The sequence below is a fragment of the Acanthochromis polyacanthus genome, chromosome 24 (genome assembly GCF_021347895.1).
Source record: "Acanthochromis polyacanthus isolate Apoly-LR-REF ecotype Palm Island chromosome 24, KAUST_Apoly_ChrSc, whole genome shotgun sequence".
Lineage (NCBI taxonomy): Eukaryota > Metazoa > Chordata > Actinopteri > Pomacentridae > Acanthochromis > Acanthochromis polyacanthus.
The window spans coordinates 844,575-862,065 of NC_067136.1; the positions used below are offsets into that span (position 1 = coordinate 844,575).

A 17,491-nucleotide genomic window follows, 5' to 3' on the forward strand; every position below is an offset into this window, starting at 1 on the left:
ATTGATAGGCTATTTATTTACAAATGTAGCATCCGGTGAAGACAAAATTAATCTTAAATGGAAAAGCACAAAAAAAGCGCAATAATCGAAAAATGTGGGCAGCAATAATTGAATCGATTCAACAAATTTTAGAATCGGCATAATCGAGGAATCGAGGCTCCTATAATCGAAATCAAATCGAATCGTGAAATACCCTTGATGGAGCAACTCTACCCATTAGGATGTAAAACCATTAGGAATGTACTGGTGCCATCAGGATGTCAAACCATTAGGAACCTAATGGTGCCATCAGGATGTAAAACCATTAGAAAACTGGTCCCATTGAAAACTAAAACTTACTGAAACCTATTGCTGCAACAAAAATATCTTAACACTGGGCACCAGAGACATCTATGCATGTGTGTAATTGTGTATGTATTCGGATATTTCCCCTCCGAATTGGGAACAGGACATATGGGGTGTGACAACTCATTGCAGTTTGTCATTTTTATTTATTTTTAAACCAACCAACAACTTTGGCAAAGAAGTATGTGGCGTCGACAGCAGCAGTTTACTGCTTTCCCTAGAGAGAAACAGAATTTTTTTTTAAAAATATTTTAGCCACAGCCTCATTCAAGTGACACAGCAATTTCAAGAACATTTCAATACTATATGGGAAGTATGGTTTTATCCACCCTGGTCCTATTTTCCCATCCACTTTTTTTTGTATTCCTGGATAGCTAAAGCAACACTGCAGAACCTTTGAACCTTCAAATATTCTCTTCCAAGTCTGTTCTGTGGAGCTTGGTGCTGTAACAGAGAGAATGGCCTCTCCAACGCACCCGAAAGACCATTGGTGGCCGCTAAAGTGGACCAAAGTAAAATGCTCTTGTGATGGAGCGAGTCCATCTCTAAGTATAGACAGGCCGGGAGAGCCTGTCTCCCCCTCGGCGTACTACGCGGCGCCAAATTCATTTTCCACAAACACCAACAATATGCTCGTTTCATGCCATTTAATTAGCGCATTTTCCATCGTGTCTAAGGGTGCACACTTAGAAACGTTGGTCATTTCCATCTTAAATACACTAATTTCCACACTCACCTTCCATGTTGTGAGACTCTGTGCTCTGCGTCCTCTCCTCTCACGCTCTGGGTGCGCACTGGCAAAACCTAGATGTTTCCGCTCCCATAGATTAAATATCCCGTTCTCATGCGCCCAGCGGGTCATGTGATTTCAAAAGAGGCGCACCTTAGCAATTAAAGGTTTTTCTGATGGGTTTAAGGCTTTATATGAAGGGGTTTGGGGCTGGTGGTTCCTGTTATAAATGTGGAAATTGTGCAGGCATAGCATATCACCCATTTACTTGTAGAAATGGAGTTTTCTTCAGTTTTCTGTTTTGGGGGTGTATCCCGGGAGGAGCCAGCAGGGTATATAGGGAGCGTCCCCGCTCCACAAGTCAGTCTGCTGCTGGTAACACAGGAGGTAACATGGGCTCTGTCTGAGTAATGCAGAAATTAAAGGGGTAACATGTTTTTTTGGTTAAAAGTTGGGTTTTAACTCCTGATGGACTTTTAACATTTTGGGTCATTTTCACTGTAAATATTTATTCATATATTTTTTGGCACCTTTTTCTGCACTGTTCAGCACCAAATAAAGCACGTTAAAACGCAGTTTTTGCCATTCTCAATTTTTTGTGAAGAATCCCGCCACAAGCAGTGCTGCTTTAACAGATTAAGAGAAGTTTTTTTATTGTGATCTGGTACGAAAAGTGTTACACTTAAATATAACGTTCATGTTCTTTATTGCAGTGCAACATTTCTTTCATAAAATCCAGACATTTTGTCTCAAAAGTTTAAAAACATTTCTTTAGTAGTTTTGAAAACCGAGGTTTGAACTAAACTGTGAGTCAGAAACCGAGGTTTGAACCAAACCACAGGTTAGGTGAACTGTTACAGCTCTACTCAATGAGTGGTGTGATTTTCAGTATTTACAAATGTTCCAGTACAAAGCAAGGGACTGCAGTGTGTATTCTGAATACACTGAAAAAAGCTCTGGACCTGAAGTCCCTAACCACTGCTGCTGAAAAACTAGAGCAAGAGTTTGAACACAATACTCACCTCTGTCTGAGGGCTCCTCTTCCTAATATCACTAATCTTTTCTGATATGGCTCGTCTAACTACCCAGCGGGCACCTTGAAGTCAATTTGATGTTTAGAAATAGTCAAGATTTTGACTACTACCATAAATAGCTTGAAGAGACTTTGAGATCATTATTGTGGTAAAGAGGCCCTACAAAGGGATCAATCCCACATCATTTTACTGCGCAATTACATTGACAATCAAAATACTTGACATCAAATCAACGTTGCTCCTTGATGCTTTTTTTTTTTTTTTTTTTTTGTGCTTTTTGGCTTGTTTTAGGGGTGACTGTCAATCTGCAGCTATTGAAATCTAAATATTTAATTGACAAAACATGTCCAAACTGACCATTTCCATGAGCCCCATGGGACCAAAAAAAGTGAATGGCCAGTAACTGGATACAGTTGGTGGTGGATTTGATTCTTTTTTTCTATAGATGGAAAATACTGCATTTAAATTCACATGAACATACACTGAAAAAAGTAAAACATCAGTGTAATTCATTCAAAGTACATATTTATATTGGTCCAATGAAAATTTGTGGTTTTCAGTAGCTGTTTTCACTTGTATCAAAGCAAGTTGCAGGCCCTCTGGACACACTTAAAACCATTACTTTGACTTGAGTGATAATACCAGAGTTTCTGGGTGTCACGTGACCATGTGACGTCACATCAATTCAGTCTGAAGAAGTTCGCTGTCCGCCATTCCACAATTCCCTCGCTTCGCAAGGGAAGACCGACCTGTGTGTAAGAAGACCTGTGTAAGATAACTTCATTAAACAAGGTAAGACCTTAAATTTGTGTTTCCGGGGGCAATGTGCGTATTTGTGTGCTCATTTATGTTTAGCGGAAGAACAGACAACTACTTTACAGACCGTCTGGGTTGTTTGTGCTGCAGCTAGCTAAGACCGTTAACCAGGTTACTTTCAAAAACATGGACTGGTAAGCTAGCTAAGACTGGTATCTCGCATTGTTGGTCATGTTATTTACAGCCACGTAAGATCATAAAGAATGGCAATATTAAACTTCGTGTCTATGCAGTGCTTCGTTTTTACTAGCGAGGCCTGCTAGGTATGTCTGGACGTGTTTTACCGACGGCGGGCGGCAATGGCCCCCCTCCCCCTCACACACACACACGGAGCTGCAGCCGAGCTGCTAGATAGAAGGGGATAGATTGAGGGCGACTCTCCGGGGGCAGACGTTAGCCGACTGGCGAAATGCGTATTACTGTAAGTTCCATAAACCTTTTATGTACAGATGTAATGACAATTAAACGCGCGCATTTAACTGTCAACCCGTAATTTGGCGGAGGTGATGTGCGTTCCTCTGTCGCGTCTGACAGCCACACCGCAGCTCGGGTATTGGAGAGCGCGCTTATTGGTTTCTGTCTTAGACGTGATGATTGTTCAATGTTAAAGGTTGTGTCGTAAAACGAAAAACAGTTATGGTTAACTGTTAACGGTGATAACAGGCTGCTTTTAAGCTAATTTGTACATGGAAGGGCGCATTTTCTGTGAGTCCGGGTACTGTAGAGCGCGCTTCGTTTCTGTCGGACCGAGTCATTGAGTGTGTGTGTGTGTGTGTGTTGTGTGCGTGCGTGTTTGCGCGTGCGTGTGAGAGATTAAGTGGTACTCAAAATATTTCGCCATGGTTGGAAGGTCTGCTAATAACCTCGATGTGTATGTGTTCAACAGAGTCCTCGCAAACAAAATCATGGCAGGGCTCAGTATGGATGGTGGCAATGGCAAGGTTACCTTTAGAGGAATGACCGTTTGCAAGGTCATGATTGGTAAGTAGAATCTCTTTTTGTGCATCACCTGTTGAAATAAGTTGTATTGCAGGCTTTGTTAAGCTGCATTATGTAATAATGTAATAAATTTTCACTGTATGATGTAATAACGCCGCATTTTGTAACAATCTGCTGCATTTTGTAATAAAAATCTTGAACGCAATATGTAATATATGTTACAAAATGTGGCGTTAATACATTATACACTGAAAATTTATTACATTATTACATAATGCAGCGTAACACATTATGTAGTATATATAATATACTCTGCTCAAAAAAATTAACGGAACACTTTGAAAACACATCATATTTCAATACGGGGAAAACCAAACTGGATATGAGCATCAATATCGACTGGATAATGTGTTAGGAATGAAAAGTGCCACATTGTTTGATGGGAATGAAAATGATCAACCCCCCAGGAGGGCTAAATTCAAGACACCCCAAAATCAAAGTGAAAAACTGATGTGGCAGGCTGGTCCATCTTTCTGAAATTCCTTGGCAGCAACTCGGAATGGTATTCAGTAGTTTGTATGGCCTCCATGTGCTTGTATGCAGACTGACGATGCCGGGACAAGCTCTGAATGAGACGATGGATGGTGTCCTGGGGTATCTCCTCCCAGAACTGGACCAGAGCATCACTGAGCTCCTGGACAGTCTGAGGAGCAACCTGATGGTGTCTGATGGAACAAAACATAATGTTCCAAAGGTGTTCTATTGGATTCAGGTCAGGTGAGCATGGGGGCCAGCTAATGGTATCAGTTCCTTCATATAATAGTTGGTTTTACTATGTTTTTTATTCTCTCTGTTGTTTTATTCTTTTATTTTGTGAAGCACTTTGTGTTGCATTTTAAATGGATGAAAAGTGCTATATAAATAAAGTTTGATTTGATTTGATCCTCCAGGAACTGCATGAGTTCTCTTACCACATAAGACTGGACATTGTCTACACCAGAAGGAATCCAGGACCACTGCACCTGTAAACTCTTTCCTGTTTTGGGGGGTGTCTCATTGTTACCCCTCTCGTGCATCTGTTGTTAATTTTATGAACACCAAAGCAGCTGCAACTGACTAAAAAGCCCCTCAGTTACTTACTTGACCAGATCAGTATCCCACATGTTTCATTGATTTGATGCAATACTTAGATTAAAAAGTGTTCCTTTAATTTTTTGAGCAGTGTATGTACTATATAATGCACTGGGTTTCCACCAGTGCATTATAAACAAGACAGGCATTCTGTTTAATCCTCAATCAAAAAACTCAATTTATTTAACACTTGCAATATTTCCTTTTTTCAGAAGCCATTCTAAGGACACAGCCTAGGGCAACTGAGGCAGCTGTTGTGTCCCGAATTGGGACATACCTTAGATCGGCACCTGACAGGAAAGGTGGTGGTGGGCGAAAGACTGCTGACACCAATGCAGCTGTTAGTGCCTGTTAATGTTGAAAACATCTGTTGATGTTGGAAAGAGTTTTGTACTCTAAATAGAAAATAAAATTGTTCTTATTTTGTTCATACATGTATGCTTGATCATTGAGAGATATTCCCAGGTGGAAAGTGCTGTAGCAAAAGCAAATGAAGGACTGTCACTCAATGTAGACAAGGTTATGTGCATGTAATACTGCAAAACTGCAAGGGTCTTGTCTTGTATTGCTTTGTATTAGAATCACAGGAAATTCATCATCTTTAAATCCTGACAGAGATCCTTTAGTCAGTTTCATGAGACTAAGAGTAAGACAATTCTTTCAATACTAGATTGAAATTATGTCAAAATAACATCAGTATCATATGGCCGAAAGTTTAAAGAATCGCATTGAAACAACGTCAAAATTATGTCAATATCAATATTTGACTGAAAGATAAAGGAATCTTAACATTGAAGCAATATCAAAATAACATTAATTTGATCATTATTTGGCTGAAATTTGACATCAATCAAATTCATGTCAAAGTTTGACATCATGTTGATTTACGTTTTTGACCAAATCAGAATGTAATTTTGACATCAATGAATGACATCAACTTGATGTTGCATTGACATCAGATGCCCGCTGGGTAGGGCCAGCTGCTGTTCAATGGCCTCCTTTGGATCGCCCATCTTCTGAAGCCGGTCCCTCAGGCAGTCTGTCACCAAAGACAAAGTATTTGACTTAGCAAACTATGAAGCTGCTGTGAGAAATCAATTTAAAAGAAAAAAGAGGTAGGGCTAGGAGAAAAAAATCCATTCATATAAGAGTCGGGATTATTATCCTTTACAATTCTCAATTCATTCATAATTTTTAAAAGTCTATTTTTATTGATGTTCCCTCTGTTTCTCTGTGCGCCCTCACAGGCTTCCGTACACAGCGCCGCAGCAAGCCCAGACAATATGACACTATGGCCACGGGTCCCCGCATGCAGTTTTTTGATCAATAAAATGAGTTCAGATCATGTATTTTGAGCCGGTGATTGTAATCCCTCTGCTGCGTGTCGGGGTTCCCTGTAATGCTAATTAACAGTTAATAGGATGACTGTACACTGGAGTGACAGGTCTGTAAAAAGTCCCAGTGATGTTGTACTGTATATCAGCACTCACAGAATGCCTCTCATCCAGTTAAATTACTCAGCTGGAACTAACTGTTGTATAATGGGTTATAAGGTACTTACCTCTTATGACAGACACTTTTTCTGGGGTCAGGGGACGCTTGTGGACAGAGTCTTTGACCACGTTTCATTTGGCCCCTGTGACGCTTCTCTCCCTCAGTCCCTCTGTGCCCCAAATGCAAACTGCCAACGACTTGCAGAATTGGGAGTTTGATTTGGCCTCCTGCACCCTCTGCCATTTCTCCTTGTTCAGGGAAACTCCTGGGCCAAGTTTGATCTATAAAACTAAAAACAAGTGTTCTGTTAGACCCGAGACTGAAAGGAGAACTCCGGCCAAATGTCATGTCAGCCTCCACACCTTAAGGCCTACGACAGAAATCTGTAGCCAGCAACATTACAGTATGTGACGGCGCACCAAACCATGATGACACCGACAGCATTGTTAATACCATCAACATTTTTTAACAACGTTATTAAACGGTATTACCGTGACCCCGTACAACCCTATTAATAATGATCAATCTTTCAAATGGTATACTACATCCCTTTGAAAGACATTATCAAACCAAAACTGTGTGTGAAATGGTTACTTTTCCTTCTTCATCCAGCTCTGGGGTGATCACATCAGGTCCTTCCAGACCTGTTTCTCCAGACTGGGGGAGAGACTGTTTCAGGATCCCTGTAGGATAGAATAAAAAATATGAATAACATTCTACACTGTATAAAAATAAACACACCCAGTAAGTAGCACTGTATGAACTCTGAGTTTGGTTGTCGCTACAGTACAGGCACTGCATCAATTCTTCTCACACTCAGACAAACAGGCTGGATAATAAAGCTGCTGCACATGCCACTCAAACACAAAAGCACTAATTTATTGGCCATGTCCACCAAACTCTGAGCATCTACTTTACATTCCGATCCTATGTAGTTTGGTGCTCACAGCGCTCAGCACCCTTGGCAGAAATAATGCTCTCAGAGCTGACTTTATTTGTTGTAATGAGTTGTAATCTGGTCAACTTTTGGAACAGCGTGATGCTCGTCAATGTCACTTTTCTCACACTGACCAATAAAAATAAAGAAGGAGTAGGCATATGTTAGTGACAGCAACACAACTGGAGAGAACACGGAAATATGAAAGGACTCATTTTGTAACCTAGCAACTGTGGCATTCTGAAGAGAGAGCACTAATAAAAAGCGTGTTTGGTGGACACAGCCCCTTAATCTAATAAGAAAAACAACTTGAGAAGAAACCTGGGGTACTGAGGAGCTGCTCTTCGTATTGTCTTGAGCTCTTCAGAAAGTTCCTTATTTTTGTGCTGTAATTTTTGGATTTTGGCGTTCTTTTCAGCCAATAACATCTCATTGTCTTTATTTTTTACTTACTACGAAATCTAAAACAGAGCTTCTTTTTTCTCTCTTGAATGCTTACATTTATTATGTTTAATGTATAATAGTTAATTAGAGGGGAAGTCCATTTAGTAAACTATCACAACTTAGTTGACTGTTTCATGTCCTCTTTAATTCATCAAGACTAACATGACAAAGATGCAACATTTGTAAGGCCATAATGAATTTTTACCTGCCAATTTTAAAATTTGCCCATAATAATAAGAGCCGCTTTCCTCTGGGGTCCTTCTCCAGAGGGTTTTATACCGCTTCTTGGCATTGAAGTCATCCAGATTTCGGGGATGGAAATTTTCGGATTCTTTTGTGGACACAGTCTTGCGGACATTGTCAGCAATGTATCGCACATATGCATACATTTTCAAACCTGAAAGACATAAATATCAGTACTTTTTCTGTCATATAAAAATTACTACTAGACAGAAAGAGAAAAATAACAATGAAGAGAGTTAGTTTATAACCAGTTACCTTTTAGTTTTTGGGATCCTGAATTTTAGGTCTTCATGTATGTTAGCCATAATTATGACTGTTAAAATAAATCTAATAAATCTAAAGACATGTATTCGTTTGAACATCGTTTGAGCATTCTTATTTTTTATTATTTTAGCAGTCCGACAGGACCAAGATTGATTAGTGATGATCTGCCCTCCTCCCCTCCTTCACCAGTTCACTTTGCTCTGAGAAGATCTGACAGTTTCTGACAGAAACACACTTTGGTGTTTAATATAAAGGCCTCCTTATAAGGTTGTATTATCTTATAATGGTTGGTGTCCATGTCATTTACATCACGTTAGGTGTTTTCTTTTTATAAAATCCGTCATTAACAACAAGTCTCCTCCACATGCAGCAGTGAATTTGGGTTTTGGGTTGATTTTATAAAACATCGTGCTGATGAAGAAAATCAACACAGTAAACAGTAAAAGAAACTTGCCGACCTCCTCAGCAAGTGTGTATTTTATGGGCGCTGCAGTATATAAATTACATTAAAACTTAAATGTTGGAGCTTATTAGTACTCCGGTCTTCATTAATTCAGCCGTTTAATACCTCATTTCAGTATCCACCCCTAAGTGCGAAACACAGTGCGCTGTACAGTTGTTCAGATTTAAAGGAGGCCTTAAAAAAAGGCGGGTAACAAGTTAGCTAATTAGCCATATTTACCAACGTTAGCTGTAACGGCGCTAGCTTTCCAATGTGTTGGCTGCACATACTCACTTGACTTGAACATGTATATCATAACATTAAAGTTTAACGCTTTTGACTCACGTTGACTTGAATATCATTCATATATTTTCGACTTACCAAGCTTTCCTTGCAATGGAAATGAAAGACCGCCAGCTCCCGTCTTCTATGAGGGCTCAACCCGGTTGGTCAGAACTATGCCATGACGATAGCGCTGGCCAATCATGTTACAGTATAACATGATGTTACAGTAGAACATGATTGGCCAGCACTGACATTCAAAAAATACTAACATAGAAAATAAAAAATAAAAAATCACTTCAGACGCACTTCGCCTTAAAGGGGAACTTTGTTTATTTTCAACCTGGGGTCTGTTTTCATGTCATTTCATACATGTGAGTGATGGAGGAATTAATTTTCGACATAGCTCCAGTATTTAGCCAGGCAGGCAGCTTAGCACACAGACATATATACATAGACGCCTCATAGGCTGTCGAGAGACGTGCTTACAGCGCCGCCATCTTGGACCGGGGTCAGCGGAGGCAGCGGTGTGTAGACATCTGTAGTCAACATCCAGCTTCAAGAGGCCCCAGACATTCCACAGGAACATCATCTCACAGGAAAAACAAAATTCTCCCCTCTCAGAAAGCTTAAACAAACAAACTAAGAGCCCCAAAGTGGATTTTTATGACTTCAGAGACATCTGCACCTTTCACCAAAAGCCTCGTAAAATTCATTTACGGTGACCTGTGATCTGACTAGGAGAAACCCCCCTTTTTCAGACTCTCACATGGATTGTTATATTTGCATGTTTCTTGTATTCCTACCTTCACAGAAGACACTAAGACCCCTTGCAGAGAAGTGGAAGGGGACACAAATGTTTCACACCTTCCTAAATTTGCATCTAAAGGACTGTTTATTCCCTTTTGGTTCCTATCCTTTGATTAACTGAACTCATCTTCACAGACGCCATGCAGTCTCCCTCCCTCTCGACCAGATACCGAGGGTCATAAATATCTAAGGACCTGCTTATCACCTCTGCAAAAAGACACTCAGCCTGTTTGTTGCTCAGAAGGACACTCTTTCTAAAATCATGCTTCTGAAATTTGTTTGTGATTTTGAAGATATCAAAGTTGAAATATTAAGTTGTTATACATGTTAGTCCAACTCCGACGTCTCTAGCATATTTCTGTCCTGAGATATTAATTCTGAAAGTTTATTGTCTGCCTAACCCATTTCTTCCACAGTTCAACATTGCCCCCTATTGACATCGGAATGCCATGACATTATCAAGGATTTCACTGAAATTAATCATAAAATTGTGTTTTATACAGGTCGAAAAGAGTTGGAAATTGTTTCTTTACCTCCTTATGTACACCATGTTGTCTTATGTACACTGTGACCCACATAATCATTAGAGTACACAAACCTATGATTAAACAAATAACTCACATATTTTAGTAGCTAGCATATTCTATCGTGTTATACACTTTGGTTGTGTTAAAAGTAGTGTCCTGGATTATGACAGAGTAAACAGATCGTTTTGTTTGCGCGCTTTAATATTTTAATTCACTATCTGATCGGCTCTAATCTCCCATCCGGAGCCCACAGGGAGGGGGACCCCCAGAGTGTCAGACTCGCGCCTAAACTCCTAGGTACCCTCCTCCTCTAGCCAAAACTATAAGAAGCTTCACGTTTCTTTGTTCGCTCTCTTTCGCCTTTTTCGACTCTTACGATCTTAAACTACGCTAAGCGAATCTTCCTTTTTCTTTAGGCGCGCCCTGTTTGTTCTTTTTCCACATTTCAAACTTCGAGGTTATAGAGGCTGGCTCTCTGTTAACCACAACTTATTCAATTTTTCTTTTTGCTCAGAATAGATATTTTTGCTCATCTCCAACAACCAGATCTACAATTTTGTTTTATCTGCGATTTATTTTTGATAGGAACCAATTCGATTCTGTTCCGTCGCTTTATCATTCCCCGCTGAAGAGTTCCAGTCTGTTCGGCCCTCACCTATACCTGACCGGCCGAAATAGAACGTGAGCCTCAGCCGTCGAAATCATTATTTTTGACCAGTCGACCCAGAAGAACGCCGGCTGTTCCAGCCCTCGCCACCGCCAGCTGACCACCAGACGAACCGGGTCAAGCCAGACCCCCGTGGGACACACGGGATTCGAAGTAGACAGGACGACGAAGCGTTGCCATAGCAGCCAAACAGCGCAGCTCCCGAGCCGACTCTCGAAACCAACGAGTGCCGTTGCCACAGCAACCCGTCCCAGTCTCTGAGCTTCGTGTGATCCCTCTTCTCCAACGCAAAGTAAGACCAGCTGACGTGTGATCTAAACTAATGGTTGATATCAAAAATAATAGCTTGATTTAATATTAATCACTCCGTTTGATCACTTACCGTCGTTCATATTCCAAATTGTTAAACTCCTCGATATTTGTTTTTCACGGTCTGATTACTCAGTGCCATAATCTCAGATTAGAAATGCAAACATAAATAACCTACACACTCACACGAACCTACACCACGCACACACACACACACACATACACCCACAGCATTTATTCATTCCATATTTGTCACTGTATTAATCCCTGTGTTTATCATTATATTGGTTAATAAATATCGTTCATTTAGACCAAAATTACAGTCTCTTTTGCGTTTATATGTGTTGACTGGGGTCAATGTTTTTCGAGGATTCTCGACATTCAGATATTAGACTGATTAACTAATCAAAATATTCAATCTATTAATAATATTTTTATTAAGATTGATTAATAATTTCCCAGTAAATAGACTGGGTGGTGCCCCGATTAATAAACTATCAACGAGTGCAGACTTATTAAATTAACGTTTAATAAGGCAATATCGCTACAACATCTATGGAGACAAGAGGTACTGCTGAATCTCAAAGTGGAATTATTCGCTGAATTTTGAACCGATTGCCAAACTGTTTGATTTTTAGAAATGTCACAGGTTTGGCTACTGTATAAGCTGCTCGGATATTTTTTTACTATGCTGGTTTTGCCACTTAACACTTAAGCTACACACTGTCTCCCTCTGACTCCAGCATAGTTATTTAAAGATGCCGGACTTCTGTTCAGCCTATGGATGCTCTAATGAGCGCTGTAAGGAAACAAGAGCATGTGGGATTACTTTTCACATGTAAGATGTATGTAAGGAATAATGTTAGCAGGTTGTCATAGCTAGAGTGAAATAAACGCTGACAAGACGGATAGAACCCCATCAGCTCCGTGTCTGGCTTCTACCCATGATCTAACAGCTCTCTACATCATCCTGTGTATTACACAGCTGATTACCGGTGAAATAACTGATCTGAGACATTTTTTTGTTTAAAATTCGATGTTATGAATCTAGTGTTCCTAGCATCAGCCTGTTACAAAGAAAAAAAACAGACTTACTGCAGTAACTGGTGGGTTAGAATACAGCATCTGATAGATCTAATAATAGCCCTGATTTATGATGGAATTATTTTGTTTTAGACAATTCTTATCTCTGGCTACTTTTTAAGCTTTCCCAAAGAATGTGATTTATACACGTGATATAATAGTAATAGTAGTAATAATAACAGTAATAATAATAATAACGATAAAAAATAAGAGTAATAATAGCAATAATAATAGTAAGAGTAATTATAAGAGTAGTAGTAGTAATAATAATAATAATCATAATAATAATACCAGTAACTGTAATATAAAAATAATAAACAATAATCATACAATATTATAGGAATATAATGACACGTAATTAAATGAATAGCAATAACAGTAATACAGCAGTAGTACAATAATACAAAAATAATAATTGTACTCCAATGCAATGTAAAGCCGTAAATGTAAAGTTAATAAAAAACCTGAGCACATCTGAACATTTTCTGTTTGTTTGTTTTTTTTGTTGTTTTTTTTATATCTGTCTGTCTATCTGTCTATCTATCTAGCATGTCTGGCGTTTGTTACAAGCAAACTCCGTCAAAATTGCTTGAGAATTGAGCGATTTATGACAACTTTAATTGTATAAGCACATCATTCCTCTATGGAAGTGATGCATTGTTGGAGCGAGTGGCCCCGATCCAAGATGGCGGCACTGCAGGCACATCGCTGGAGTAGGCGGCCGCAGTCAATGAGACATCTATGTATATATGTCTATGGCTTAGCAGCTCAGCTAGCAGCTCAGCTAGCGAAAAATATGGGGCAACTTGCCCCCCCGCATCAAAGTCCGCCCTAACGTGCTTTTTTTCCCCCACACTGACCGGCTCGGATAGTCTCAACGAGTGTCCCATAACATAGTAGAGATGAGAAGTGAACGAAAACCTCCACATTACTTGGCGATCGCTGTTTGTTGTGGTCTGTATCCAAATCTCAGGACACTGGAAAGCAAATCTCGTTCCGAAATCGCGCGATAGCTCGTGCTAAAACACCGGTTTTGGCGTGATTTCGGAACAAGATTTGCTTTCCAGCGATACTATGATACTATGAAATGATACATGAATAATAATACATACTAATAAAATGAAATGAAAGTGTTGTTTTGTGTGTGTATGTTTGTCAATAAAAGACCTGCATTTCTCTTGTAGTTAGTGCCTCTATCGTTTTCTTTTCTTTTTCCTCCTCTTAGATGAGTCATGAACAAAGATTTTATTACAAGAGACCAAATATGATTTAATCACAAATTCAATTGCCAAAAAGCCAAAGGTGATCATGGAATATATATTATATTTTATAAATATTAAAGCTAAGACGTGATCGCTAAAGAAGGGTATGACATCTGTGTTCCCCCATCACAATAGGAACCATTAGAGAACACACCCTGCAGTGACCACTAGACCATTGTATAGTGACTATTAGACTGGTATAAAAACACCTGTAGGAACCTTTAGACTCCTGTAGGAACCATTAGACTCCTGTAGGAACCATTAGACTGGTATAAAAACACCTGTAGGAACCTTTAGACTCCTGTAGGAACCATTAGACTCCTGTAGGAACCATTAGACTGGTATAAAAACACCTGTAGGAACCATTAGACTCCTGTAGGAACCATTAGACTCCTGGAGGAACTATTAGTAAAAGTCCTGTAGATTTGTGTGGGAAAAAATATATTCCCATTAGAAAAACGAACTGACCATTAGGAAAGCATGACTACCCATTAGAAACCATTACAAACCATCAGGAACCATTAGAAACCAATCGAATATGCCTGATGGTTTCTCTGAATTTTTCAGCAGGGCAGGCCCACCGCGGCCGCCCCTCCGAGGGCACAGGACCCCAGCCCCCAGCCCCATCACCCCACCCCCCCACTCATGAGTGTTGGTGCGATTGTGTTGTTTGCAAATAAACTGGGGGGCAACAGCTTAGCCATGCTGGGAGCGGGGTCAACCGGAGGTCCCGCCTACCTGAGCAACCCCGCCCACCTTACACGACATGCTGTGTCCCCCAGATGCAGTGTGTGTTATCAGTATTTTGCTGTGTTTAGTGACTAAGTGTAATTAAAATTGAGAGGCGAACCACCAGAGGGTGCAGTGAATGAGGCCGTTTCCTCCACCACACCCAGTGTGATGAGCACGCCTCCCATAGCCCTACGTGTGTGTGAGGGTGAGCAAAGGGGGCGAGAGGTCCGGGGGATGAGGTCTGTAGGGAGGGGGGCCAGAGGGCAAGCCGCCGAGGGCCACGGGCACCCCCAAGCCGTGAGCAGCCGCCCCCAAGATGAGGGCCCACCGCCCCCTCCACACACACACAGACACACACTTTTTTTAAGAGGGTTGCCTTTTGCTGCTGCATGTAACAGAGGACAAAACTCTTGACTGTTGTTTGTTCTTATGCACTGAACAACAGTAAAGAGTATTTGGCCTTCTTGGAGTCTCTGGGGTGATTCTTGATGACTCCATATTTCTCCTGCGGGACTTCAATGCTCAGTGTGTTCTGTTGTTGGACTTCTGTGATAGTGATAGACTGTCCATAACAAATACCATGATGGAGCATAAGGTTCTCAAATGTGTATCTGGTACCAGAACACCTAAGGTCAAAGGTCGATGATCGACTTCATAGTCTTATCATCAGACCTGTGGCTGTATGTTTGGACACTCGGGTGAAGAGAAGTGAAGAGTTGTCAACTGATCACCACCTGGTGGGGAGTTGGATCCCACACTGATGAAGGCTGCCAGACAGACCTGGTAAACCCAAACATGTAGTGAGAGTGAACTGGGAGCATCTGACGGAGGCTTTTGTTGCTGGGGGTTTTCAACTCTCACCTCAGGAAGAGCTTCTCCTGCATCCTGGGGGAGGTTGGGGACATGGAGTCTGAGTGGTCCATGTTCAAAGCCTCCATTGCAGAAGCAGCTGTTAGGAGCTGTGGTCTGAAGGTCAATGGTGCCTGTCAACAACCCAAAAACCCGCTGGTGAATACCAGCAGTGAGGGAAGCAGTCAGGCTGAAGAAGGAGGACTGGTTGGCTCGGGGGTCTCCTGAAACAGCAGACAGGTATGAGTCGGCCAAAAGGTCTGCCAGCTTGCAGCAACTGTGAAAGCTCAAAGTCAGTGTGGGAGGAGTTCATACAGACTATGGAGAAGGACTTTTGGGTTGGATTTGAGGATTTGAACTTTTTGATGCCTCAGGAAGGGGAGGCAGGACTTTGCCCAGGTTGTGTACAGCCGAGGGAGAACTGTTGACTCACACTGGAGACATTGTTGAACGGCGGAAAGAGCACTTTGAGGAACTCCTGAACCTGGCAAACACATCTTTTGTGGAGGAGATAGAGCCTGAAGACTCGGGAGAATCTTCATCCATATCCATGGCAAATGCACCTCGGTGGCAAGTTGCCAGTGTGGACGAGATCCTCCCTGAGATGTTGAAGGCTCTGGACATTGTTGGACTTTCTTGGTTGACACATCTCTACTAATGTCGCGTGGCATCAGGTATGGTACCTGGGGAGTGGCAGACCAGGGTGGTGGTTCCCATTTCAAAAAGGTGGACCAGAGAGTGTGTTCTAACTACCAGGCATCACACTTGTCAGCCTCCCCGGTAAAGTTTACTCTAGAGTGCTGGAAGGGGAGGCTCTGAGCGATAGTCGAACGTCAGATTCAGGAGGAGCAATTATAAATGTGGATTCCGTCCCGGTCGTGGAACAGTGGATCAGATCTTTACTCTTGCGGAGCTGCTGAGGGGGTCATGGGAGGTTGACCAGCCAGTCTATAGGTGTTTTGTGGATCTGGAGAAGGCCTATCATTAGGGCTCTGTGGGGGGTACTGTGCGAGTATGCAGCAACAGGCTCACTAATACAATGCAGTACAATACAATACAATAACCTTCAACAGCCTTCCTGTCAGGTAATCTATGATCCAAGAAACACAGGAAGGATCCACTCCCATTTCTGTGAGCTTGTCTTGAATATGGTGGGTTGGATGGAGTTGAATGCCTTTGAAAAATCAGTTGATGAACCATTCGGTCCCTGAAACACCAAAGTTAGAACTGTGCTTGTTATTAATGGACGCTGGACTCCTCCAGGTCTGTCCCTTGTCTTTGATCCTGTTCATGGACAGGATCTCAAAGATCAGCTGGGGTGAGGAGGTTGTCCAGTTTGGGGACTTCAGGATCTTGTCTCTGCTATTTGCAGATGATGTGGTTCTGCTGGCTTCTTCAGACTGTGACCTTCATCTCTGAAGCTCATGGAGCAATTTGCAGCGGAGTGTGAAGTGGCGGGTATGTGAGTCATCACCTCCAAGTCCAAAGCCAAGGTTCTCTGATGGAAATCATGAGAATGCTCCCTCTGGGTTGGAGGAAGATTCCTCTGTAGGGTGTCTGGGCTTATACTTAGAGATTTTCTATACCGTTTGGGATTATAAAGTATTTTTTCCAGCTTCCTGTTGTTTGGATTTATCAGGACTGTGGTGTGTTTTTGTATTCACTTTGTGATTAAAGTTCACTTTTGCTTCTTAATACCTGCTGTTAGCATTGACATTTTGGTCCTTCACTCACCGATTCATTATAACATGATCTGTATTTTCACATTATTTAAAATAAAAGCTTGAATCTGCTCCTAAAAGCTTGAATCTGCTCCTGTCTTAGTGAGAGAGGAAGAAAAAACAGAGAGGAAGAGGGCGGGCTTTACATGGAGTCACATTAAAATAAAAACCATCCCTCAGACAGCTCAGTAGCACAATGGAGGAAACGTCTGTACGATGTCTGCTCTGTAAGTAGAGAATCTGTTTGATTTTACTGATGATGGAGGAGGAAACATGAAAGGTCTGCAGAAGAACTTTAACCATTAACAAGGAAAGTGGACACAAAGAAACAGACTGGGATGAACTTAGAGCCATAAAATGTGTCTGCTTTATACTTTTACTGCTTTATACATCCAGTAACTGAAGACCAGCTTCTAATCTCACTTTTTAA

The 17,491-nt window shown here is 41.2% G+C and overlaps 3 long non-coding RNA genes across 5 annotated transcripts; 1 reads left to right on the top strand and 2 right to left on the bottom strand.

The window, feature by feature from the left end:
* Window positions 1-471: 471 nt before the first annotated feature.
* LOC127532641 (uncharacterized) lies at window positions 472-2,159 on the bottom strand. Its single transcript, XR_007940170.1, has 2 exons — window positions 2,098-2,159; window positions 472-562 (listed from the first exon to the last, which is right to left on the bottom strand). It is a non-coding gene; the product is annotated as an uncharacterized LOC127532641 (long non-coding RNA).
* Window positions 2,160-2,788: 629 nt separating this feature from the next.
* LOC127532627 (uncharacterized) lies at window positions 2,789-5,427 on the top strand. Of its 2 annotated transcripts, none has more exons than XR_007940151.1 (3): window positions 2,789-2,901; window positions 3,812-3,906; window positions 5,208-5,427. It is a non-coding gene; the product is annotated as an uncharacterized LOC127532627 (long non-coding RNA). The 2 variants fall into 2 exon arrangements; XR_007940150.1 differs by lacking the exon at window positions 5,208-5,427 and adding an exon at window positions 4,468-4,674.
* A 539-nt stretch (window positions 5,428-5,966) lies between these two features.
* On the bottom strand, window positions 5,967-13,474 carry LOC127532631 (uncharacterized). Of its 2 annotated transcripts, none has more exons than XR_007940155.1 (4): window positions 13,430-13,474; window positions 8,076-8,267; window positions 6,557-6,778; window positions 5,967-6,034 (listed from the first exon to the last, which is right to left on the bottom strand). It is a non-coding gene; the product is annotated as an uncharacterized LOC127532631 (long non-coding RNA). The 2 variants fall into 2 exon arrangements; XR_007940154.1 differs by having other exon boundaries at window positions 13,358-13,470.
* Between the last annotated feature and the right edge of the window lie 4,017 nt (window positions 13,475-17,491).